This window comes from Pristiophorus japonicus, chromosome 13 (assembly GCF_044704955.1).
Source record: "Pristiophorus japonicus isolate sPriJap1 chromosome 13, sPriJap1.hap1, whole genome shotgun sequence".
Lineage (NCBI taxonomy): Eukaryota > Metazoa > Chordata > Chondrichthyes > Pristiophoridae > Pristiophorus > Pristiophorus japonicus.
In genome coordinates, this window is record NC_091989.1 from 151,140,133 (window position 1) to 151,167,346 (window position 27,214).

Consider the following 27,214-nt stretch of genomic DNA (forward strand, 5'->3'; position numbering starts at 1 on the left):
TAAAAGGGAATATTATTTGAATGGGGAGAAATTACAACATGCTGCGGTGCAGAGGGACCTGGGGGTCCTTGAGCATGAATCCCAAAAAGTTAGTTTGCAGGTGCAGCAGGTAATCAGGAAGGCGAATGGAATGTTGGCCTTCATTGCGAGAGGGATGGAGTACAAAAGCAGGGTGGTCCTGCTGCAACTGTACAGGGTATTGGTGAGGCCGCACCTGGAGTACTGCGTGCAGTTTTGGTCACCTTACTTAAGGAAGGATATACTAGCTTTGGAGGGGGTATAGAGACGATTCACTAGGCTGATTCCGGAGATGAGGGGGTTACCTTATGATGATAGATTGAGTAGACTGGGTCTTTACTTGTTGGAGTTCAGAAGGATGATCTTATAGAAACATTTAAAATAATGAAAGGGATAGACAAGATAGAGGCAGAGAGGTTGTTTCCACTGGTCGGGGAGACTAGAACTAGGGGGCACAGCCTCAAAATACGGGGGAGCCAATTTAAAACCGAGTTGAGAAGGAATTTCTTCTCCCAGAGGGTTGTGAATCTGTGGAATTCTCTGCCCAAGGAAGCAGTTGAGGCTAGCTCATTGAATGTATTCAAATCACAGATAGATAGATAAGGGAATTAAGGGTTATGGGGAGCGGGCGGGTAAGTGGAGCTGAGTCCACGGCCAGATCAGCCATGATCTTGTTGAATGGCGGAGCAGGCTCGAGGGGCTAGATGGCCTACTCCTGTTCCTAATTCTTAAGTTCTTATGTTCTTATGTAATGTGTGAATAGCGAGGCGTAAGGCAGGTAGAAACGGGGAAAGCTGATAAAGTGGAACCAGCTCCCATGGCCCAGACACCTGCGAGAGGGTAAATGCAGGATTACACCCGGGATGCAGAGTGTCCTGGCAGCACCATGTTCTGATGAAGAAACATAGAAACATAGAAAATAGGTGCAGGAGTAGGCCATTCAGCCCTTCTAGCCTGCACCGCCATCCAATGAGTTCATGGCTGAACATGCAACTTCAGTACCCCATTCCTGCTTTCTCACCATACCCCTTGATTCCCCTAGTAGTAAGGACTTCATCTAACTCCTTTTTGAATATATTTAGTGAATTGGCCTCAACAACTTCCTGTGGTAGAGAATTCCACAGGTTCACCACTCTCTGGGTGAAGAAATTCCTCCTCATCTCGGTCCTAAATGGCTTCCCCCTTATCCTTAGACTGTGTCCCCTGGTTCTGGACTTCCCCAACATTGGGAACATTCTTCCTGCATCTAACCTGTCTAACCCCGTCAGAATTTTAAACGTTTCTATGAGGTCCCCTCTCATTCTTCTGAACTCCAGTTGATCCAGTCTTTCTTGATAGGTCAGTCCCGCCATCCCGGGAATCAGTCTGGTGAACCTTCGCTGCACTCCCTCAATAGCAAGAATGTCCTTCCTCAGGTTAGGAGACCAAAACTGTACACAATACTCCAGGTGTGGCCTCACCAAGGCCCTGTACAATTGTAGCAACACCTCCCTGCCCCTGTACTCAAATCCCCTCGCTATGAAGGCCAACATGCCATTTGCTTTCTTAACCGCCTGCTGTACCTGCATGCCAACCTTCAATGACTGATGTACCATGACACCCAGGTCTCTTTGCACCTCTCCTTTTCCTAATCTGTCACCATTCAGATAATAGTCTGTCTCTCTGTTTTTACCACCAAAGTGGATAACCTCACATTTATCCACATTATACTTCATCTGCCATGCATTTGCCCACTCACCTAACCTATCCAAGTCGCTCTGCAGCCTCATAGCATCCTCCTCGCAGCTCACACTGCCACCCAACTTAGTGTCATCCGCAAATTTGGAGATACTACATTTAATCCCCTCATCTAAATCATTAATGTACAGTGTAAACAGCTGGGGCCCCAGCACAGAACCTTGCGGTACCCCACTAGTCACTGCCTGCCATTCTGAAAAGTCCCCATTTACTCCTACTCTTTGCTTCCCGTCTGACAACCAGTTCTCAATCCATGTCAGCACACTACCCCCAATCCCATGTGCTTTAACTTTGCACATTAATCTCTTGTGTGGGACCTTGTCGAAAGCCTTCAAAAAGTCCAAATATACCACATCAACTGGTTCTCCCTTGTCCACTCTACTGGAAACATCCTCAAAAAATTCCAGAAGATTTGTCAAGCATGATTTCCCTTTCACAAATCCATGCTGACTTGGACCTATCATATTACCTCTTTCCAAATGCACTGCTATGACATCCTTAATAATTGATTCCATCATTTTACCCACTACCGATGTCAGGCTGACCGGTCTATAATTCCCTGTTTTCTCTCTCCCTCCTTTTTTAAAAAGTGGGGTTACATTGGCTACCCTCCACTCCATAGGAACTGATCCAGAGTCAATGGAATGTTGGAAAATGACTGTCAATGCATCCACTATTTCCAAGGCCACCTCCTTAAGTACTCTGGGATGCAATCCATCAGGCCCTGGGGATTTATCGGCCTTCAATCCCATCAATTTCCCCAACACAATTTCCCGACTAATAAGAATTTCCCTCAGTTCCTCCTCCTTACTAGACCCTCCGACCCCTTTTATATCCGGAAGGTTGTTTGTGTCCTTCTCAGTGAATACCGTACCAAAGTACTTGTTCAATTGGTCCGCCATTTCTTTGTTCCCCGTTATGACTTCCCCTGATTCTGACTGCAGGGGACCTACGTTTGTCTTTACTAACCTTTTTCTCTTTACATATCTATAGAAAGTTTTGCAATCCGTCTTAATGTTCCCTGCAAGCTTCTTCTCGTACTCCATTTTCCCTGCCCTAATCAAACCCTTTGTCCTCCTCTGCTGAGTTCTAAATTTCTCCCAGTCCCCGGGTTCGCTGCTATTTCTGGCCAATTTATATGCCACTTCCTTGACTTTAATGCTATCCCTGATTTCCCTTGATAGCCACGGTTGAGCCACCTTCCCTTTTTTATTTTTACGCCAGAAAGAGTCACCACCTCAATGCCGACGCACACATCCCACATCGCCAGCATCTCCTGCCATAGAGAAAATGGGAGCTAAAGTTAATGTCTGAAGATATTAAAAATAATATTAAGGCAAGTGGGCTGCAAAGTGCCCAATAGGAAGATAATGTGCTGGTCCTCAAGTCTTGCTGACTGTTTCCAGCACTTTGTTTGTGTTTTAGATTTCCAGTATCTTCAGTTATTCTCTTTTAAACTACCATGAGACTTGTATTTTTGCATAGATGCATTATTACCTTCAAATAGGTAATATAAAAAGTGGCCTTAGTCCAATTGGTAGTATCAAAAAAAGGTTCTATTTAATGAACTCTACCTGTAAATTAAGGAAAGTTGGCCTTCAGGTCTCAATCTGTTCTCCTGCTTGCCCCAGAGGGTAGACCATGAATTCTATCGGCTTGTGTGCTACTGCCTTTACTGGACTGCACTGAAAGACTTTATTCATTGCCTAAAGCTTCAACTTCTTGAATTACCACACCCCAGGCTTATGCTCGCAAGTTCTTCTGTTTTCCTTTCATTACCAGGATTCCCTGAGTGAGCAGTTCAGTAATTCTGAGGCCATTTCGGCTGATGAAGCCCACAGCAGTCTGCAGACAGTGTTTCCAGTGGGACACACAAGCTCCTCGCAGGCTACTCTCACTATTATGTCTCAAGTGTTTGGTTTAGCAGAAGGCAGACCATATTTCCAGATAATCTTTTTTTAAGAAAGTCTATTTTCTTGAGCGTTCTTAAAATGTTGTTTTCTGTGGGCATTAAATATTTGTTTATACATTGCAATTTGTTTGGAAGTCTTTCTGTTTGGCAGGATCGGATTTACACTGGTTACCTGAGAGTTTAGAAAGTAGAACTGTTCATTCAGTTTTTTTGAATGTACGAGACTTCAACAATGAGACAGCACCATTGCATACCAGACTTCGGTACCTCTGAGAGAATACAGTAAATGACCTATGTATTAAAGTCTATTTGGAAATAGATAAGACACTGATTCTGTTCCTTCATAATTTTGGCCGTGTCCCTCCTGCAATTACCTCCCTCTTAATCTCACATAAAGCAGTGAGCAAACATCAGAGAGCTGCTAAATTAATGCTGGCTCAGGAGCCAAATTTACCCTTATATGGGCATCTATTTGCATTGATTATCCCAGAGGGAACACACAACAGAAGAGTCACAAGCAAATTAATATTTTCTCTACCGAATATATGACAAATATGCTGGCAACTAAGACATCTTAGTCACATATTTCATTTTTAAAAAACCTTCTGTTTCAAGATGGCATTAATGACATCTGCCTATGGCTGAAATATGCTGAATTTCATATGTATTGAGTGCATGTTGACACTCAGATAGTTTGCCTGTAACCTTGGAAGAAGCATAGCGATTATTTAATCTGAAGAACTTGGAAAAAAAAATGATTAGTCGGATCTGGATCAGAACAGCTTTAAACAAAACTCTGCCTAACTCCTCGGCTAGCTAAATGTGATTCTGGTTTCTAATTAGTGTTCTGGCAGGCAGTAATGCAGAAGTGTGCAAAATGTAACGCTGCCAGTTTATTAATCAGGTAACAAAGTTGGCTGTACACATTGGTGACTCCTACCACCGAGCATTTTTAAACCTAAGTAAATTTGAGGCCTGCCACTAATAGTCCAAGTGTCTTTAAGTTTTGATGCTGTTACTCCAGACGGACGTTTGGAAAAATTATTCTAAAAAACATTATTAGTGTTCTAAGTGTCGTAAGAGAGCCAAATTCAAAGTCTGCTGGGCTTGCCAGTAGCTTTTGAAGAGCTCTGGAATAATGACTAACTGAGAGGGTCCAGAATGACTTTTCACTATATGACAATCGCATTTAATTCTTCTTTTCCATGTCACTTCTGAATGGCAGTGGTTTTAATTCAAAACAACATTGACAGAATGCTACTTATTGCACGGATGGTATTGTCATTTTCGAGAGGAGCATGCTGTTCTCACACTGCCAACTGGCATGAATGAAATAAATGCAAACAACTTGTTTAATGCTGGATTAAACACAGTGCTGAGATATTGTCAAATCTGATGTGTTTCCTCTTTCAATCAGAAATCTAGGACCTTGTCATTTCATATCCTCTTTTAAGCACACATTATTTGCCATTTTGTAATAGTTTTTTTAATTTAAAACCTTCCCTAGAGAGTTGATTAAAGCAGTACTGTCAGGACTTGGCAAGACTGTCCATTTACCCTGGGCAGCAAGTCTTTTGTCAGTTTGTTGCCAAGATTTGTGCTGGATTTCAGGCAGATAAATCAAGTTGTCTTTGCTTGGCTTCCACTTCCATGCAAAATCCTGTGCTACTGGCTGCAGAGGCTGGGGGGCGTGAGCTTCATTCTTGTGGTTGTGGTCACTAATGTAGACTTCTTTTTCACAGACTGCTGAAAGGCTGTGGAGGGCAGGAGTCCTGCTAGTTCATTACATTCTCAACACAGAAATGCATCTCTCACATCCAGACGGGTAACTGTGAGGTAAGTGCAAGTGCATTGCTTTTTAAGTTTTTAACTACTGATTGCACTGAACAGGAAACATCTTAAAACTGCTATGGTATGGTCTATAAATCCTGAGAGTTTGTTCGGCTGAAAACAGTTCAGTTAAGCGTGGCAGTTCTTTCTGCTTTTGGGGAAAAAAAACTAAAATCACTTAATGGAAAAGGTTTGAAATATTTCTGGTTTTTACATTTGTGATGTCATGTCGCATTATAGTGTCTTTGTGGTAATGTTTAGCTATTAGTATCAGCTATATCCTTCCTGCAGGTTTATACTAGCAGAGTTGTTTGTACTTTTCTGTCAAAATGTGAGCCACAGAAAGTTTTATTCAGCTGCTGCACAGTTAGTCTTTGATATGACTGCTGTCATTTTTTATTCAGCTCAGAGGGTGCTTTCTAGCACTGCAGCAGAGAGCTTTCAGTGTATTCCATTCTATATGCTGGCCAAAATGGACTTGAGTTCAAATATTAAACTCCTGATTGGCAAGGCTCTTCTAGCGCACCGGTGTGCAATAAGTACATCAAGATGGCATGATCACGGCATTCCAGGTTGTAAATATCTACAGTGCTCCAGTTTTGTTTGTTAGTCTGGTCAGTAGAATGATGACTCTGCAGTGCTTTGTTTGTTTCTGGGCTTTTATTTCTCTTGGTACCCTGGCTATGCAAGAGGAGGCAATAAAGGTCTAAGTCCAAAAGGCATTATTGCCCCTTTAATAATGATCAGAAATTAATATTCTGGACTGTTGAGTTGGTTCTTAATCTCCATTTAAAAATAAACATAGTGTTCCTCCATAGTGGTCTCTGTTGAAATGTGAAGCTATTCTTTGTGTTTCTCGCTGACACTTTTTATTGATTGGTAAATACCACTGTTTATTTTGCTGTGCCATTACAAGCATGTGCTTAATTTCTCTTTGCCTTTTTGAGTGCCTGAGTTTAAATTCCCAGCCCTTACAGGACTGGCTGGTGACAGCTCCAGTTCAGTTGAATGACCTTGGCTTACCTGCTTTTTATAGGTAGAGTTGGTTTTGTAAAACAGTCCAGTGCCTGATATGTCGGGTCAGATTATGGGGTTTTCGTGCCAGGGTGTCAACTGAGGAACAATTTAAAAATCTTCTGGCTCCAGATTAAAAATCTGAAATGCAGACTACACCTAGAGCTATCCTTGCACTTCTTCCAAAGTCAAAATCTTTAATTAGCTGAACTGTGAATCTGTCACCTGTAATTATTGCCTCTTCAGCAGCCTTCCAGATTCATTGTGTGCTACAATAATATAGTAAGCCCTCACATTTTATAACACTTGCAATTTTTATATATGACTGCCCCCATGTTGTTTCTTTCTAACTAGCAAATTGTATTGAAAAAAAAATGTCCATTATGTATCCCTTGCCAACACATGTTTTTTTCTGTGGGTGCCAAGAGGGTCTGGAGTTGTATGGCAATCAGATTAAGAAAATGTACCAATCTCGTGGCACTTCTCCAACACTTCATTGTTGTGACTGTTGTAAATTTAGATATTTATTGAACTTACAGCTCAAGGTTGAAATGTACCATGTCTGGACTTGACTATTCCAATGCTCTCTTGGCCAGCCTCCCATCTTTCACCCTCCATAAATTTGAGTTCATCCAATACTCTGCAGTCCATATCCTAACTTGCACGCATCATCCCTGTGCTCGTTAACCGACATTGGCTCCCAGTTAAGCAACGCCTCAATGTTAAAATTCTCATCCTTGTTTTCAAATCCCTCTATGTCCTCGCCCCTCCCTCACTCTGTAACCTTCTCCAGCCCTACAACCTGCCAAGATCTCTGTGTCCCTCTAATTCTAGCCTCTTGCGCATCCGTTATTTTAATCACTCCACCATTGGCGGCCTGTTTTCAGCTGCTAAGGCACTAAACTATGGAATTCCCTCCCTAAACCTCTCTGCCTCTCTACCTTTGTCTCCTCCTTTCAGAGACACTCATTAAAACCCATCTCTTTGACCAAGCTTTTCTCCTAATATCTCCTTATGTGGCTCGATTTCAATTTTTTTTGATAACGCTCCAGTGAAGGCGCTATATAAATTCAAATTGTTGTTGTGCCAACAGTACAAATGTGCTACCTCTGATGAATAGTCCAAGTTGCAAATTATATCTGTTTAGAATCAACTGAAAAAAAAGAATGAGAAAAATACCGGAGCGAAGAATCCATACTTGCCCCAGTGTACTGGTCAGTCCATGTACTGCGCTATGCCTTGCTACTGTCAGCGCAGGTCCTGGTTTGTAGAGAAGGTGTCATGTAAAAAATTTACAGATTAAATTTACCTTGGGTAATGCAATCCAGACTGTGCAATGTTCATGTAAAATGATGAAAATGAATGTATTAGTTCACAAATTATAGTGAATGATGTTCTTGTACAAACGTTGAATGCTCTACTTCACAATAGTAGCATCACTGTTTTAGAAAATGTATGACTGTATAGAAACTTCTAGTGGGCTATTTTGCCCGGATACTTCAGGCACTAAAGAGTCTCCAAGATGGCCAAGATGGGGTCTTGAGCTGGTCCACCTGGCGCCTTTAGCGCAAACACCATCTTTGTAAGGAGTTGAAGCACACGCCAGGAAGGACCGCCCCGAGGATGATTAAGGCTCTGTTAGCCAATGAAAGTGGCTCCAAATGCTCATTAAAGAGGCTACACGCAATTTTTCTGGCGAGAATGCAATTAATGACCCATCCTAACAGTGATGAGCTGAACAGGAGTAAAGAAGTCATGGTGAGGAATGCTAGCGTTACTTAAAGCCATGCTCAGCTTTCACTGTTCACTTGCTGCTGAAGATCGACTGACTACACTGCGTTTGAAGAGGCCTTTTGATACACATTGGAAGACTTTCTGGGGCACTTTGTCAAGACTTCCCTAACACTATAGCAACATTTATTTCATAAATTCTCTGAGGTCTTCACCTAAGGAGAGTGAATGCTGTGCTACTGTACCTTACTGGAGACCTAATAAGAGTCACCAGGAGAAAGGGAATGTTTGGTCATGGGGATCTTGCGAGGGTTCCTCTTTGGTCTGAAGGAGGAATGGGAGGAGGAGATGAGGCCAAGCAGAGCAGCACCATCTGCTGGAGGAGAGAGGGAGAGTCGGGCAAGGAGGGCTCCAGATTCATGGGGCTAGAACCTCCACTTTTTTTGCGTGCTTAATGCCCACTTAACGCCCATTTTACCGCTGAAATGACATCTAACACCCATATATCGACCATTTTGACACAAAATCGAAACTGACGGGCTTTTTTAGGAGACTTATCGGCGAGCGTTATTTTCCCAATGTGCTTAACGCCGGGAAAAAATATTACCGCCCGCCCTCTTTTTTGGGGCGAAATCAACGGCCATAATATTGCCCAGCGTTATTTTCCGCGCGGAATTAACGCCGAGATTCAATATGAACGCCCGCCCACTGTTTTTTGTCGTAAAGAGCATATTTACTCAAACTAGCGACCATGGAGATCGCCCACCGTCAATTTCACCACCTCGCACACATATCGCCCACAATACCGCTCGCTCAAAAAAACGGCCACTAACCGGAACGAATGCCAGTGATGTGGCTGGTATTTGTTAAATCCCACCCTTATGTGAGGAGCTGATATCGGAAAGATTTGCCTGAAAGAGCACTGATGTGAGTGACAATGCTGACACACTGCTGTGTGTGTGTAGCTCAGTTAAAGTTGGTGCCAGTTAAATTTTACGTTGATTGATGTTAAGTTGTATTTAACCCTTTCATGGTAAGGAATTACCAGTGTGTATCGATCCAGCTATCTGAGACAATGCGCAACAAGGTTATGTTCAATAACAACGTTTAATACCAACATTGGTCTGAAATCATAAGTATCACAGCCAATAACATCCAACCCCCGCCCACTTTTTCCACCATTGACATAAATCACATGTTCAACATGTTCACCACCACAGAATAAAAGGCAAAGCAGGAGCATGGTCCCCAGCCCCCATACATTGCAACAAATTGCATACACCCAGATGAAAATATAACACAGCCATCACCTGCGCACATGCACCTCACTTTCCTTCCCCCCTCTCCTTCTCCCCACCTCTACCCCTTCCCCTCCTCACTCCACGGCGCCTGGCCGAGGAGCTCCTCAGGCGGTGCCTCATTGGGGGGAGGCGGCGGGGGGAATGAAGGCAGAAGCGATGGTTGCACAGGTATGGGAGCGGGGAGTGCCGAGGGGGCAACATTCTCTGATGCAGAACAGGATTTTGGTCCTTGCTCTCATCTGTCGTTTGCATTGGTGGTACAGGACCTAGGGGTGGAGTGCCGCGCTCGGGGACCACTGGGAGGCCTGTGGCAGCAGTGTTCCTGGCTATCGCATCCAGGGACTCCACTATGCGTGGAATGTACTCGGTCATGGTGGCCAGCTGTCGGGATATGCCTCCCAATGCTTTGATGAGCTGGTCACCAATGTCTACAGTCCTCATAGACAACTGTACCATCTCTCCGCTGTCGTGTCGTGCTTGTGGAACAGACCTGCCGCGTCCACAAGGCCTCCGCGGGTCGGCGCCGTCCTGGGGACAAATAAGGTGCCCTGTGGAGAGGTACTTGGGGCCAGTACCTCCAGAGTGGAGGCGGGAATGACCAGAGGACCACCAGATGGCCTTGGGGTGGAATGACTTCTGGAGCGTGGCAATGCAGGTTCTTCGAAGTCCGCGCTCTCATCCATAGAGAACAGACCTAGCGGATTGACAGGCGAGAATTGAAGCTCCTCAGCAGATGTAGGATCGTCCGCCGACTCCTGTCCCACACCCGCACCTTCTGGCCTCTGTGGCCTTGCCTGGGGCTGCGCTGCTGGCTGAGCTGCAAAACATAAATGAGGTTATTAGAGGAGAAGGGGATGCTAGGGTAACAAGGTTAGTCCAGCGCTACACACAGCATATGCCCGACAAAATCACCACCGCTCTCAAAATCATCTCAGACATCACATTTCATGACAATCAACATATTGTGCATTGCAATGATTTTCATTAGGCCAGCATTATTTCTATGACACTGTTAGAAATCATCTATCATATATAATTGTTCGGATATGAGTTGGTGTGGCATCTATTGATTTTACATCACGCAATGGTGTAAGCTTTACTCACGTGGTGTCACTTTAGGATCTGCAGATGCGTCCGTGGCTGTCCGGGGTTGCTTCCCCACGAGTGCAAGCACTCGTTCTTCCATCTCTGTGATGTTGCTGGGGACTGGTGGTCCCCCAGTCGTTCGCCTCTGCACAGATCTCATCGTCGATAGCTTTTTTTGTAAAAAGTGACAGGACGACATGGCATGAGATCATTGTGTGATATAATTGCTAGGTATTGTCACAGAGATTGATACAACACATAACCGACAGATGTAATCATTATTATTATGATTATTATCATTCTTTACCTAAAGACGTACACCGTGACCGCAGACTTTGAGTAAAACATTCCCGGTAAAAGTGCAAGACCTCACAAGTGCTGATAGTCACTCATGACTGTTACAAATCAAATTATATAAATACATAAGTACATGTAAATCAATGTAATACTTACTCTTGCGGTTCCCACAAGGTCGTTCCATCGTTTGCGGCATTGGTTGCCCTCACGCACCTCGTTGGTCGCCGACGAGACCACCTCTGCTATCTCGGTCCATATCCTCTGGTAGGCCTTTGGGGTGGGCTTCCAACGCCCTCCCTGTGTCAAATAACCCCAGCGTGACTCGACCTCCTGCAGGAGGAAGGCATTTGCCTCGTCCGAGAACCTCCTGGCTCTTTTGCGGCCTCCAATGTGCTCCTCTTCTATCGCACTGCTCTCTCCAGCGTCAGTCTCCACACCGTGCTGTGATGCCTCCTCCTTTCTCTCCATTATAGGGTAAATTCGGTAAAATATGTGGCTGCTAACGGCTAATTTTTGTTTGCCTACTTGCTGTGAAGCTCAAGTCTCCCTCCTTCCTCCCAAAGCAACCACACCACACTCAGACACGCCGTCAGCCCCTCTCAGCTCCCTCTCTCTCTGTCTCCTCTTCTGCGCATGTCATGGTGACCCTTGACTTCCAGAATCGCGGGAATCGAGCGTTGCCATGCTGTTGCTAAGGACAGCCACACTTAACGGCAGAAGGTCAAAAAAATTTAACGGTACCGCCCATTTGCTGTCGCTCGCGGTAACGCCCATTTTCAAAAATGTAAACTACCAGTAGGTGTTTTGAGAATGGGCGAGAAGCCGGCGATCTGAAAACCCTTTTTTGCCGCCCACGCCGGAAATAACGCCCATTTTTGGGCGATAAGCACAAAAGTGGAGATTCTAGCCTATGGTGACTTGTTGCATGCTCCACAATCCGGCGATTATGAGAGACCAGCCATTATGACCTGCAATTGTGCCAGTGGATCACGCTCAGGAGCCACAAGAGAAGGACCAGGGGGAGCACGAGAGGGTTCCAGATAGATGGATCACATCTGGGAGGGAGACTCGCCGTTATCTAATTGAAGACCGCTTTTGAGAGACTTCTTCCACCATCCGACTTTGGAGCACAGTTGCCATATGCCTTATCTACCATGATTGAGGATCCATGAGGAAGTCCACCATCGCACTCAGTCCTTTCAACACCTTCCCCATGAAGAACATAATGAAAAAGACCAACAATTCTAGCACTACACAATTACCATAATCACTCTTTATCTAGAGCAAAAACAATTAAAACATGATGGGGTTGAATTTGTGGTCGGAGACTTCCGACCAGCAAACAATCTACACACTTAACTTCTGCCTCCGGATCCACGGAGACTTGCACTCCTGGGCCTCTACGCGTAGATCTTTGTAGAGGCCCAGCAATCCCAGGGACGCATGCATTTCCCTGGGATCGTGTGGGCTGGCCTAACCAATCAAAGAAGGGAATCCCCATTCATGCTTATGGGGATTCCGTATGTACGGAATGCCCATAAGTATGAATGGGGAGCACATAAAAAATACTTCTTTAGACATCAAATAATTTTTTTAAAAACATTACATATTTAAAATTAATTCAAATTGCATTTAATTAAATATTTAAAACAAAAATTAAATTTTTTTAATTTAAATTTACATGTAACTGGGCTAAACAAAACTTGCCTTATTGTACAGAGTTTTTAATGTATAAATAATTGATAACATTTTATTTTTATGTTTTTTAAACTCTAGCTGATAAAAGCAGGCCTTACGCCTGCTTTTACCAGGCGTAAGAATTTCATGGGCATTCGCGGGGCAGAAGTTGGGCAAATAGCCCAACTCTCCGTCCGAGGAGGCCCTTTCCTAAGGATGCAGGCGATCTGTCAAGAGAATTCTTTCATGCTTCCATTGCAGCATTTTACTGTTCCATGGAATATGCTAGTAGTGCAATGGATGCTGTTTCAGTGGAAGTACATACATATACTGCTTCACAAAAATTGCTCCTAATCAGCTCTTGAGAGCTAAATATGCAGGTCTCCTGTTTAGCGCCTTTAGGTACATTTAAATCAATTAGCCCCAAAATTGCGGGCTAAAACCAGACTTTTAAACAGGCGTATCTTATTAACACAGCATCCACTTAGCACCTGTTTTTACCCTTTGCCTAAAACAACCCCTTTAATGTTATAAATGTAACTGTAAATTACCAAGTGTAGGACCCAAACTTTTGTACTTGACAAATGAAAATGGCTAATATAATTCACTTTTCACGTAAAACATACTCTGCTGATGACTGCGACCCTACCACAGCTACATCAATGATCTGTGCACAATTTTGTAACATTTATCTCAAGTACAAGCCTGCCTGGCCAGTCATCACTCCATTATTGCTTGCTTGAGAATAAGCTATAAAGTTATACAGTTACTTTGCCCAAGCTTTAATCTGGACCAGCAGCAAAAAAATCCTAAAGTTTAATTTAAATTAGATTAAAATGCAGTTACCATTATTAAATTAACCTCCAGTGCTTAAATTTGTTCTTGTAGCAATCTCTTGTTCATAGAAATTATGAATGTGGTATAGATTTTCTCAGACCAATTTTAAAGAGCAAATGTGCTCCCTCTATTTTCTCAGTTTATTTCTGCAGTGTTTCCTTCATCTGTCTTGGACTGTTTCTTTCAAGCTAACTTGCTCCTCAGAATATATTCACAGTGCTTACTTGCTGCTCCAGACTGTCTGGGAGCAGTGCTTCTTTGTCTCTTTAATCTATCACCATCCATTTCTACAATGTTTCTCGTTTCACTATTCAACACTGGGAAAATTTGAGATGTGAGAATTTTCAGTCATAGATTAACCACCTACCTCGGACATTGCCTCAGGCCAAAAAGGACAAATGGTTAAAAGCAGCAAGCAATACCCCTTGCATGGGTTGGGCAGGATGGCTTGTCTGTACGTTAGCGCAAATAATTAAACCTATTAGTGCTGACATAACTGATCTAAAGTATTTTACTTCAGTTTATGTTGGAGCAATTTTTTCACACATCAGAAATATCTGAGACGCGGAGCTCCCACACCAAACAGGAAAAGGGGCATTGACTGCAGTAAAAAGGAAACCATTACCAAACTCCATCAGAACAGATAAACTTTTAAAGTTAACGCAAATTCTGATGCGCCAATATAATCCAATCACATTTAGTTATTGAAAAGAACTGACCACATTATCAGCCATTTGAAATCATTCAAAATCACAGAGATAATGGTAGCTTGGCAAGCTGTGCTCCACGCTGGAGGATCACATGGAGCCTTCCCCCAAATACGCCAGGAATCGTATTGGGGTGCTCCCAAATGGTTGCCAGAACTTCAGCGGGTGATTGGTGTAAATTCCGGATAGACGTCTGAACAGGGTTTCTGCGGAAGTTATGACAGCATCCTTCAGTGCCGTGCAAAAACAGCATGAATATATTTTGTCTCCAGTCTTTCAACCTCTCATTTCTTTCGCTCTCATTCTAATTTCTCCCTTTTCCTTTTTCCTTTTCAACTTTTTATCTCTGATTTCTGTTTCTCTTTTTTTCTCTTTGCAGCCAGCCTGGTTTTGAGCATTGGTTCTTTTGCTCTCCAGTGAGAGAAAGCAAGAGAATGTCAGATTGAAAGCAGGAATTACTAGCTATGAGATTACACTCCTGAGCAGGAGGGTAGAAGTCGATAATCTCCTCAGTGAGATTTCAGTCAAATACAGAAGTGTTGGTGGGCCTATCAGTTTCCTTGTTCCTCCAAGTTAGTCTCAACTCTTTCTGCAGTATTTCCTTGCTCTTCCTGTTTCAGACTATTTCTGCAGTGCTTTTGTCTATGTCTCTTCATTTTCTGTCTCAGATTTTGGAAGTGTTTTTTTACAACCTGCATTCCCATCATGAGCATTTTCCCTGAGTTTCTTTGCTCTTATGTTCACTATGCAAAGTGTTTGTTGACCCTTTGGTCTCCATTCTGATTTCAAATACAGGTATTCATTTATCTCCTTTATCATGTTCCATTTGAATGCCATTGCAAAAGGCTTTTACAATGCCAATTCCTGAGGTCAGAAAAGGCTCAGAAAGATACAGTAGTCCGGATTTTATCTCGAGTAGGAATCAAACAGGCGGGGGCTGAGGCAGTGTAAGGCCAGGGTGATTTTTGTAGCGTCCTTAGATGCTCTAGTAATGACTCCACGAGGCAGTGTGTTGTACCTGAACTGTAGTGACCTTAGTCCTTTATTAGTTAACTCCAGAGTGAGGATCACACCTGGTGGCCTGCCTTTTATACTAGGCCAGGCACACCTGTACAGAGAACCTATGAATCTCCCACTGCTGTGCCCTCTGGTGGCACACCTTGTGATAGTACCAACAGTAGCCATGTAGGATACATGACATCACTCCCCCCTGAGCCCTCAGTGCAAATCGCCTCTGCATTGACTGTGCTCTGGGCTTAGCTCTATGTGGACTCTGTCTGGTTGACCCTTGGCAGGTCACTTCAACCTTGGGTGAGTAGTTGGTGCAGTAGCATGCTGGTGGTTGGTGTTTGGGTGGTCAGGGACACACATACACACTTTCTCCCTCCCTCCCACATTGATTATGACGGGGGCTCCTGGCATTCATGTACATCCAAGTTCCGGTGAGTGGGTTTTGCATTTTTTTTGTGTGTGGTTCCGTGGGGCGACAAGTGCGTTAGATGCCTTATCGATGCAGTGATAGTGTGTGAGGACAAGCTAGTTCCGGAGCTGCTGGGTTGTGTCCCTACAGTCTGGTGGCGGCTCAGTGCCCGGTGCTGGCAGTGGGAATTCGGTTGGCTCACGTGGCCTGCTCTCGGGGCTGTTGCCGTGATCCCTAGCGTCGGGACAGTTCACAAATGCCTTCAGTTTTACTCGGGCTCCTTTGTGCCACAGTCGGTTCAATGCTGCCTGTCACTTTCACCTCTGGAATTCAGCTCTTTTGTCCATGTTTGGACCAAGGCTGTAATGAGGTCTAGTCGAGTAGTCCTGGCAGAACCCAAACTGGGCATCAGTAAGCAGGTTATTGATGAGTAAGTTGGTGAGCCACTTGATAGCACTGTTGACGACACCTTCCATCATTTTGCTGATGATTGAGAGTAGACTGATGGGCGGTAATTGACTGGATTGGATTTGTCCTGCTTCTTGTGGACAGGACATGCCTGGGCAATTTTCCACATTATCAGATAGATGCCAATGTTACAGCTGTACTGGAACAGCTTGGCTAGAGGTGTGGCTAGTTCTGAAGCACAAGTCTTCAGTACGACAGCCAGGATGTTGTCAGGGTCCATAGCCTTTGCTGTATCCAGTGCGCTCAGCCATTTCTTGATATCACGTGGAGTGAATCGAATTGGCTGAAGACTGGCTTCTGTGATGGTGAGGACCTCAGGAGGAGGCCAATGTGGATCATCCATTCAGCACTTCTGGCTGAAGATGGTTGCAATGCTTCAGCCTTGTCTTTTGCACTCACATGCTGGGCTCCACCATCATTGAGGATGGGAATATTCATGGAGCCGCCTCCTCCCATTAGTTGTTTAATTGTCCACCACCATTCACGACTGGATGTGACAGCACTGCAGAGCTTTGATCTGATCCATTGATTGTGGGATCACTTAGCCCTGTCTATAGCATGCTGCTTCTGCTTTTTAGCATGCATGTATCCTGTGTTGCAGCTTCCCCAGGTTGGTACCTCATTTTTAGGTACACCTGGTGCTGCTCCTGGCATGCTCTTCTACACTCCTCATTGAATTGGGGTTGGTCCCCTCGTTTGATGGTAATGGTAGAATGAGGGATATGCCGGGCCATGAGGTTACAGGTTGTGGTGGAATACAATTCTGCTGCTGCTGATGGCCCATAGTGCCTCATGGATGACTAGTTTTGAGCTGTTCGATCTGTTCTGAATCTATCCCATTCAGCACGGTGATAGTGCCACACAAAACACTGGAGTGTGTCCTCAGTGTGAAGATGGGACTTCGTCTGCACAATGACTGTGTGGTGCTCATTGCTACCAATACTGTCATGGACAAATGCATCAGCGACGGGTAGATTGGCGAGGACGAGGTCAAGTAGGTTTTTCCCTCGTGTTGGTTCTCTCACCACCTATCGCAGGCCCCTTCAGGACTCAGCCAGCTCGGTCAGTAGTGGTGCTACTGAGCCACTCTTGGTGGTGGACATTGAAGTCCCCCACCCAGAGTACATTCTGTGCCCTTTGCTACTCTCACTGCTTCTTCCAAGTGGTGTTCAACATGGAGGAGTACTGATTCATCATGATCCAGGAATCTGAAAAAAAATTTTGTCTCAGATATAGTTGCTTAGTAACCTCTTTCCAGAATTAGTCAACATTGCATTGATTCAAACAGCAATTATTTGTCATGACCTTTTTAACTAGTACTTTCCTTATTTGTTTTCAAAATATATCAATCCTTAGATCTGGATGACTGTTGGGGATTTTATTGACAGAAAAACTCATAATAAAAAAACACATCAGTACATTAATTGTATCTTGTCAGTAGCCCTTTAGGTATATATTACCTACTTGGACATGAGATGACTGAAGTTTGGGATATAAATATCTTTAATGTCTTTTGTAATCCAAACTATGTCAGTATCTGTAGAAAATCTAATGCATTGCCTTGGCAGTATGTAAATTTTCTAAAGCTGTTTTCACTCTTCTATAAAACCACCTCACATTCATCCAAAACATCAGCTTATTGGAAAGAAACTGCTTTGTATGAATTACTGATTACTTTTGAAAAGGCTTTTAAGTTTTCTTGTGAACTAAAGGTTGAAATAAACACTATCCTTTTTACCTGGGCAAGGATTTTGATCAAGTAAAGCTTTAAAAAATAAAGAACAACTTCTGCCACTAAATTAATTCAGCGTTTCTCTAAATACAGTGTATGATTTTTTTTAAAGAAATGCCATTTAAAGAGGACTGCAGAATAGAACACTTTGGGAACACAGAAGCTTGATACTTTCTTCATGCTTAAGTTCTCACAGATCCAATGTCTTAATATTGAAACTTTCAAGTCACTGGGCATTGGGTCGGTCAGGTTGCACTGTGGTATGCAGTGCCGTGTTCTGCAGTATTGTCCCTGCTGTTCGTCCAGTCATGGACTGCCATTTATATTTGCTTTGGAAGTTACAGACATGTATGTGGCTGGTTTATCAGCTTTCCAGCGGAAGGAAAGATGCTTAGAGATGAACAGCTGTGGAAGGAAATGAAGAAAAGCTGGATGGAAATATGCCACAGAATAGAAATTTTACCTTAAATAGACCATGTTTTGTTCTTTTCCCATTTTATGTTATTTTGAAAAATGACTTTAATGCATTTTTTTGTTTATACACTGTACAATAGGAATAGCCCATTTTCTGGAAACTGCTAGATTAACATTTCTTGTAGCTAATTTTGTACAAACCTGATACTCTGATCTAAAGAGTTGCGAGACATGATTTTATAAAACCATATGGAACAAAGTGCTTTTTGGTGTGGTTCTTTGCAAATAATGCCTTTCCCCTGTGTGGTACTTTAAGTTCATTGTAGCTGTTAGTGCTGTCTCAAAGCCAAATGGGCAAGCAACCACAAGAATGAAATGTGTAGTGTATTTTAAATTCATTGTTTTGCCTTGCAGTGTGGCTCAGTTTCTATTACATGATAGTGTTCCACAACAATGTAGTCTTCTATTTTTCCTTATTTATATCCTTTGGATATGAAGTAAATATCATTTGACAGTTCCTTTTTCCAGATTTCCACAAAAATGGTAGTTAACAACATGAAATTTACCAATAAAAACAGAAATGCTGGAAATACTCAGCAGGTCAAGCAGCATCTGTAAAGAGAGAAACAGAGTTAACATTTCAGGTCGATGAGCCTTCGTCACAACTGGAAAAAGTTAGAGATGTAACAGATTTTTAAGTAAATGTAGGGGAAGGGGGAGGGGAAGAAAGAACAAAAGGGAAGGTCTGTGGAAGGCAGAAGAGATTAAGAGACAAAAGGGTTAATAGGGCAAAGCAAAAGAACATGGTAATGGGCCAAGTTAAGAAACAAAAGATGAGTCTAGATAGAATGTAAATGGAAATGGCAAAATCATCAACAGCTGCCATGGGAAAGAGAAACAAATAGGGGCAGGGGTTATGGTCTAAAATTGTTGAACTCGATGTTGAGTCCAGAAGGATGTAAAGTGCCTAAACGGAAGATGAGGTACTGTTCCTCAAGCTTACGTTGAACTTCATTGGAAGTGGCCGAGGACGGAGAGATCAGAGTGGGAGTGGAGTGAAGAATTAAAGTGACAGGTGACCAGAAGCTCGGAGTCACGCTTATGGACTGAACGGAGGTTTTCTGCAAAGTGGTCATCCAACCTTCATTTGGTCTCCCCAATGTAGAGGAGACCACATTGTGAGCAGTGAATACAGTGTACGAAATCGAAAGAAGTGCAAGTAAATCGCTGTTTCACCTGGAAGGAGTGTTTGGGACCCTGGGAGGTGGGAAAGGAGGAGGTAAAAGGGCAGGTGTTGCAACTCCTGCGCTTGCAAGAGAAGGTGCTGTGAGAAGGGAAGGAGGTGCTGGGGGTGATTAAGGAGTGAACCAAGGTGCTGCAGAGGGAGCGGTGCCTTGAGATGCTGAAAGGGAAGGGGAGGGGAAGATGTGTTTGGTGGTGGGATCACACTGGAGGTGGCGGAAATGGCGGAGGATGATCCATTGAACGTGGAGGCTGGTGGGGTGAAAGGTGAGGACAAGGGGAACCCTATCATGGTTCAGGGAGGGAGGGTGAGGCAGAGGTGCAGAAAATAGAACGGACACGGTCGAGAGCCATGTTAACCACGGCGGAGGGAAATCCTCTGCTGAGGAAAAAGGAAGACATGTCAGAGGCACTAGTGTGGAAGCTGGTGTCGTCAGAACAAATGCGACGGAGACAGAGAAACTGGGAGAATGGAATGGAGTCCTTGCAGGAAGTGGGGTGGGAGGAAGTGTTGCCCAGGTAGCTGTGGGAGTCAGTGGGCTTATAGTGAATGTTAGTCATTCAGAGGGGGAGGGAGTCACGCAGATCATATCATCCTGACTTGAACTGAATTTGAGTGACAGTTCTGCGATTTGATCGGGGCCCAGGATAGGCGTGAGTTCGGGGCCCAGAAGAGGTGAGGGCCCTGGGGTAGCACGGGCCAGCCCACAGTGCAATATGTGTGCGCACTAGGTCCATGCAGCAGACCTAGTCTCCAGTCATCTTGGTTAATCCTTATCAGTGGACCAAGGCCTAGGGCTAGACTTTCGGCTTCATTGTCGGTGATTTTCTCGGCGGTACAACTGTTTTTCCACCTGCCGAGCGTTTCCACTTAAGTTTCTTCATGGTATCGCCAACATCTGAAGACGCCCGCCGGGACCAAACCACCCACGTGCAATGCCGAGAACAACTGCCAGGGCGTAAGTTTGGCTTCAACCGCCGACGACCAGATCGCCGAGAGAACCGCTCTGTAAAAGCTGCTTAAACAGGACGGTAGATGAGTACATTGCAAAGAAAGATAAGTTAAAGGTTCTTTATTTTTTTTTAAAATTTTAACGAGGCGAACAGGTTTAAACTGTCTTGGGAATGCTTTGTACAGTTTTATTTTTTTTATTGAAAATTTTTTTTCAAGTTTTCCCCTCGCCTCGGACTAAATTTTAGTACTTACTGTCCATTCCGGTAACGACTGCCCATGTTGCTAACTTTCCACTTACCCGCCAAGAAAACCGCCGACAATGAGTGTGCAACGCCCATTTTCTCGCCGGGCAATTAGTTTTAATGACTTTAAACATAAAAATGGAAATTCTCACCAGCGTTACTCGCCGAACGTTAGCAGTGCTTCTCAGCGGGCAATCGGACGTTGAGGGACTTTATGGAAAGTCTCGCCCCTAGCTCTGTTAAGCCCGTGTGGTGGCTGGTGTGCAACGGCCACCACACTTGAAAAAAATCCACGCACAGGCATCTTCCACCCTTCAACATGTAGTTCGGGACCTGGAATATTAGGTCCTTCATTGAAACACCTGTGAACTCATCCCTTTTTGGTGTGGAAGCAAGTCATCCTCGATTCGAGGGACCACCTATGATGATGATGAATGACTGTTTGTCAATAGATTATCATCAGAAATGGAAACGCAGAAGACGAGGAAGGGAAGGGACGAGTCGGAGATGGACCATGAGAAGGTGAGGGAAGGGTGGAAATTGGAAGCAAAGTAAATTAAATGTTCTAGGTGAGAGCAGGAAACAGCACCGATACAGTCATCAATGTACTGGAAAAAGAGGTGAGGGAGGGGATCTGAGGAGGACTGGAACAAAGAATGTTCCACATATCCCACAAAAAGGCAGGCATAGCTAGGACCCATGTGGATTGTTCAATGTGAGAACAAGTTCAGCTGGGTGGAGGAGGATGGTGGTGGATAGGGACTGGTTGGGCCTCTGTTCCAGGAAGAAGTGGAGTGCCCTCAGGCCATCCTGGTGGGGGATGGAAGTGTAGAGGGTTTGGACGTCCATAGTGAAAAGGAAACGGTTGGGGCCAGTACACTGTTAAAGTGGCGGGGGGCATCGGAAGAGTCGCGGATGTTGGTGGGAAGAGACTGGACAAGCGAAGAAAAAAATAGAGTCGAGATAGGAAGAAATCAGTTCAGTGAGGCAAGAACAAGCTGAAACGATGGGTCTACCGGGGCAGTCCTGTTTGTGGATCTTGGGAAGGAGGTAGAAGCGGGCTGTGTGGGGTTGAGGAACTATGAGATCTCCAGAAGAAATAAGGTCAGTGACGGTGTAGGAAATGATGGTTTGATGTTCGGTAGTGGGATCATGGGCCAAGGGGAGGTAGGAGGAGGTGTCAGAGAGTTGCCGTTCAGCCTCCACAAGGTGAAACTTACATGTACAACAGAGTTGCAGAATTTTTACATTCAAAAGCACAGAATGTATCACTGGATGGTTGTGGGCAGTAGGAATGCAGAGCTTGTGTGGGCCGCAAACCTGTTAACCACCTCTTTCTCGGTTACGAGTATGGACAGTATTTCAAATCTGTCGCAAATCAGATTGTTCAATCTGCTGCCCTAAAATGATTTCAAAATGTGGTTTAGATCGTCAAAAAAAATTGACCCATGATGTCTGTATGGCAGGGCTTCCACTCTCTGCTTCATCCATACTTATGTTCAACTCAATTGTGTTCAAGGAACTTTTGACGAACAGTGTTAAATGTTGGCTTATTTCTGTGAATGACTCCAGCTGTGAATAAATCTGTTAATTTAGTCGGTTATCTCACTGATGTGTTAATCATTACCTGAAGTAGTGAAGTTCAAAATGAAAATCCTATTTGTAATCCAGTAAAGAAAAAATAGGTACGTTATTTGCTGAGGACATCCCATCCCAGGTTACTGTAAACACAAGAGGCTGGAAATTAGGTGGTATGTTTTTCAAGGTGTTAATGTCGGGCGATGGATAAATTTAGCATGGGAAGTGGGTTGCGTCGGCAGCCAACAATTTCAGTGGTTGTGGCCTGGTTGCGTTCCACACTTATCTTAGGGCACTAGGCCAGGTGAGCAACTGAATATCTCGAACCAAAGAGCTGGCTTCATAATGGCTGCCCTGCAAAAAAAAAAATCGGAAAAACACAAAAAACAATCCCGATACATAACTCACCCCAAATAAAGGTCAATCGCAAAAAAATGAAAAATAAAATCAATCAGACTTACTTCATACAGTCATTCATTCCTTTACCGCCAGCTTTCTCTGACGGTGTAATTACGGGGTGCTGCGTGTGATTTTGATTGTGAGTCGATACCGGGGCATTGTACACCGGCGCGCGCTCCCGGGTGATACTCCTCTGTGCCGCCAGTACCCGCACAATGAAATTGCCGAGCGGCGCAAATGCCGCCACTCGTGGTGGAGGTTGTGCTCGAGTTTAAAATGGTGCATTCGATCCACTTTGAAAATGCATCTACAACTATGAGGAACATTTTGCTCATGAATGGGCCCGCATAATCTACGTGCACCCGCGACCACGGTTTGGTAGGCCAGGGCCAGGGGCCCAATGGAGCCTCCCTGGGGGCATTGCTGAGTTGGACACAAATGGTGCACCTTCGGACGCAGAGCTCCAAGTCCGCATCAATATCAGGCCACCAGACGTGGGATCTGGCTATGGCCTTCATGAGAACGATCCCCGGGTGCTCGCGGTGGAGCTCCCGGACAAATGCCTCTCTGCCTCGCAGAGGCATGACTACTCGGCTGCCCCACATCAGGCAGTCTGCTTGTAGTGATAGCTCATGCATGCGCCTGTGAAAGGGTTTTAATTCCTCGGGGCAGGCATCGCGAGCCTCTGCCCAGTCACCGGTTAGGACACATCTTTTTACTAAGGATAACGTGGGGTCGCTGGCCGTCCAGGCTCTGATTTGGCGAGCCGTCATGGGCGAACCTGTGGACTCAAAGGCATTGATTGCCATGACTATCTCTCAGTCCTGTTCATCAGACCCTTCCGTGATCGCCAGGGGTAGCCTGCTGAGCGCGTCGGCACAGTTGTCTGTGCCTGGTCTGTGCCTTATGGTATAGTCGTAGGACGCCAGCATGAGTGCCCACCGTTAAATTCGCGCCGAGGCGTTGGCGTTTATTGCCTTGCTCTCGGATAGGAGGGACGTGAGGGGCTTGTGGTCGGTTTCTAATGCGAACTTGGCCCCGCAAAGGTATTGGTGCATCTTTTTGACACTGTACATGCACGCGAGCGCCTCCTTCTCTACCATTCCGTACCCGCGCTCCGCCCGCGAAAGTGACCTGGAGGCATAATCTATGGGTTGTAATTTGCCTGCACTATTGACATGTTGCAAAACGCACCCGACCCCATATGCTGACGCATCGCATGTGAGAACTAGCTTTTTACCTGGGTCAAAGAAAGTCAAAACACTGTTGGAACAGAGAAGGTTGCGTGCTTTATTGAAGGCGCGTTCCTGGGCGTCCCCCGAAAACCAATCGCACCGCTTCCTGAGTAGCACGTGGAGAGGCTCCAGCAGCGTGCTTAAGTTCTGCATAAAGTTCCCAAAGTAATTGAGTAGCCCGAGAAAGGCGCGCAGTTCTGAGACATTCCGGGGCCTGGGTGCCAGGCGAATTGCTTCTGTTTTGGACTCTGTTGGGCGGATTCCATCAGCGGCAATCCTTCTGCCCAAAAATTCAACCTCGGGTGCGAGAAACAGGCACTTGGATTTCTTGACTCGTAGGCCTACCCGATCGAACCGCTTTAGTACTTCCTCCAAATTACGGAGATGGGAGTCGGTGTCCCTGACCGTGATAAGTATGTCGTCTTGAAATACAACCGTCCCCGGGATGGACTTGAGCAGACTCTCCATGTTGCGCTGGAATATGGCAGCTGCCGACCTGATGCCGAATGGGCATCGATTGTACATGAAAAGGCCTTGATGTATGTTGATGGTGGTGAGTAGCTTGGATTCCTCGGTCAATTCTTGCGTCACATACGCAGATGTGAGGTCTAATTTTGAGAAAAGTTTACCTCCAGCCAATGTGGCAAATAAGTCCTCCGCTCTGGGCAGCGGGTACTGGTCCTGTAGGGAGACTCTGTTTATGGTAGATTTGTAGTCCCCACAGATTCGTACGGATCCATCAAGCTTCATGACTGGGACGATGGGACTTGCCCAGTCACTAAATTCCACAGGTGATATAATGCCTTCCCGCAGAAGCCTGTCCAGTTCGTGTTCAATCTTTTCCCTCATCACATAGGGTACAGCTCTGGCCTTGTGATGGACCAGTCTAGCATCCTGTGTGATGTAGATTTTGACTTTGGCCCCTTTGAAAGTGCCCACACCTGGCTGAAAGAGATGTTCAAATCGCTTTATAACTGTTGAGCAGGAGGTCCTTTCCTCTAATGACATGGCATGGACATCATCCCATTTCCAGTTTAGTTTTGCCAGCCAGCTTCTCCCCAGCAGTGCTGGGGGTCTCCGGGGACAATCCACAGGGGAAGTCGGTTCACAGTCCCTTTGTGTGTGACAGAGAGCATGGCGCTGCCGAGGACTGGTATGATTTCTTTGGGGTCCTTAGTTTGGTGTCGACCCTTGTGAGTTTTGGTCTGTTTCTTTTATGCGGCCACAGTTGTTCAAATTGTTGAGCACCCATGAGAGACTGACTCGCTGCCGTATCCAGCTCCATGTTGACAGATATCCCGTTGAGTCGGACCCACATCATTATAGGAGGCATCCTGTTGTAGGAGCAGCGACCATTGATCGCGTTGACCCGCTGTACATCGGTGTCCCAGGCACTGTCCCCACCATCTTCTGGTCCGCTTTCCGACCCATCCGATTCGTATACCAGCCGAGCTGCCTTTCTTTTGCACATGTGGGCCAAATGCCCTGTAAATTCACTATTTCTGCAAACAGCCTGCTGAAATCAACATCCCCTTGATGAGTGCCCACCCCCACACCTCCAGCACAGATCTGTTCCATTGTTCAAAGTGTTTCCAAAGAATGAGCTGCGTCTGGCTGATCTCTCTTGAGCTTCTCTCAGTTTGTAGTTCATTGCTCGCATTGTGGGTTGATGAGGTGTGAACGTTCCTGTGGCCCTTGATGGCTTCTGCCTGCTGTCGAGAGCCTGTTATCCTGGTTTTGTCTGTGTGTGGGGGTAGCAGCTTGTTTAGTGCTGTGAACTTCTTGTTCCGATATTTCGTTAGTTGTCGTACCTGCATTGTAAATCAACCTTGTTTCTTCTTCCCATACCAAAAATGTCTGTGCAACCAGTGCTGCTGCCTCTAAGGTCAGGTTCTTGGTCTCTATGAGCTTTTGGAATATGTCTGCGTGGCCTATTCCTTCAATGAAAAAGTCTCTCAGCATTTCTCTCCTCAGTTCATCGGAGAACTCACATAAACTAGCCAACCTCCGAAGTTCCGCCATGAAGCCGGGTATGCTCTGGCCCACACAGCGTCTGTAGTTGTAGAACCTGTGTCTGGCCATGTGTAGGCTGCTCGCTGGCTTCAGGTGGTCTCTTACCAGTGTGCTCAATTCTTCAAACGACTTGCTTGCTGGTTTCTCGGGTGCCAACAGATCCTTCATTAAAGCGTATGTTTTCGAGCCACAGCTGGTCAAGAGATGGGCTCTTCTCTTGTCTGCCTTATCGTCGCCTAATCAGTCTTTGGTTACAAAGCTTTGCTGGAGCCTTTCTATAAAGTCCTCCCAATTGTCTCCCGCATTGTACTTTTCATCTGATCCGTTGTTCGCCATTCTGTGGATGCTGTAATCCCGTAACTCGTCGCCACTGTAAAGTCCTGTCCCCTCAGTACAGATTCACACGAGGCATGTAGTGAAGTCAAGGTCACTCTGGACCTGCACCTTTATTTCACAGCTCTGGAATGCTGCACTTGCCTGAGACCTGTCCTTATATACCTGTCTTTTGCAAGTGCACCCCTGGTGGTAAGGTATGCTGGTGGTTACAGGTCATATCTTATTCCAGTCATGTATAGCATGTTAGGATACAGTTATATATAATAATGTAATATACATGACAGCTTTCATCATTACTATACCCGGGTGTGTGCTATGGAGATCCGAGATGAACGTTTCCCTGCCCTTTTTGGGTAGCACTACGCGGTTACCCCACAACAGGCAGTCTGCCTGAATGGACAGCTCGTCCTTTCGCCGCTGACCGGCCTGATTAGCTCTTGCATTTCAACGGGGATGCTGGCCCAGCTCCCATGCAATAGACAGTTTTTTACTCGGGACAGCAGAGAATCTTGGCTGGTCCAAGTCCTAATCTGGCGGGCCCGTGACAGGTGATTTATCATTTTCAAACGCTTCCATGACCATCAACATGTCTGCGGGCTGCGCCACCATAAACAAGTTTGCAGGCTGCGCCATTTCCACCCCCGTAGTGGGCAACGGTAGCCAACTGAGAGCATCCGCACAGTTCTCGGTGCCTGGGCGGATGGTGCAGTTATACGCTGATAGCGCGAGTGCCCACTTTTATATGCGGGCTGAGGCATTAGTATTTATCCCCTTGTTTTCAGTGAACAGGGATATGAGGGGCTTGTGATCGGTTTCCAGCTCAAATTTGAGGCCAAACGGGTCCTGATGCATTTCCTTTTCCCCAAACACACACTTTAATGCCTCTTTCTCAATAATGCTGTCGGCCCTCTCGGCCTTCGACAAGCTCCTGGAGGCATAGGCGACAGGTTGCAACTTCCCCGCAACGTTAGCTTGTTGTAATACACATCCGACTCCATACGATGATGCATCTCATGCTAGCACAAGTCTTTTA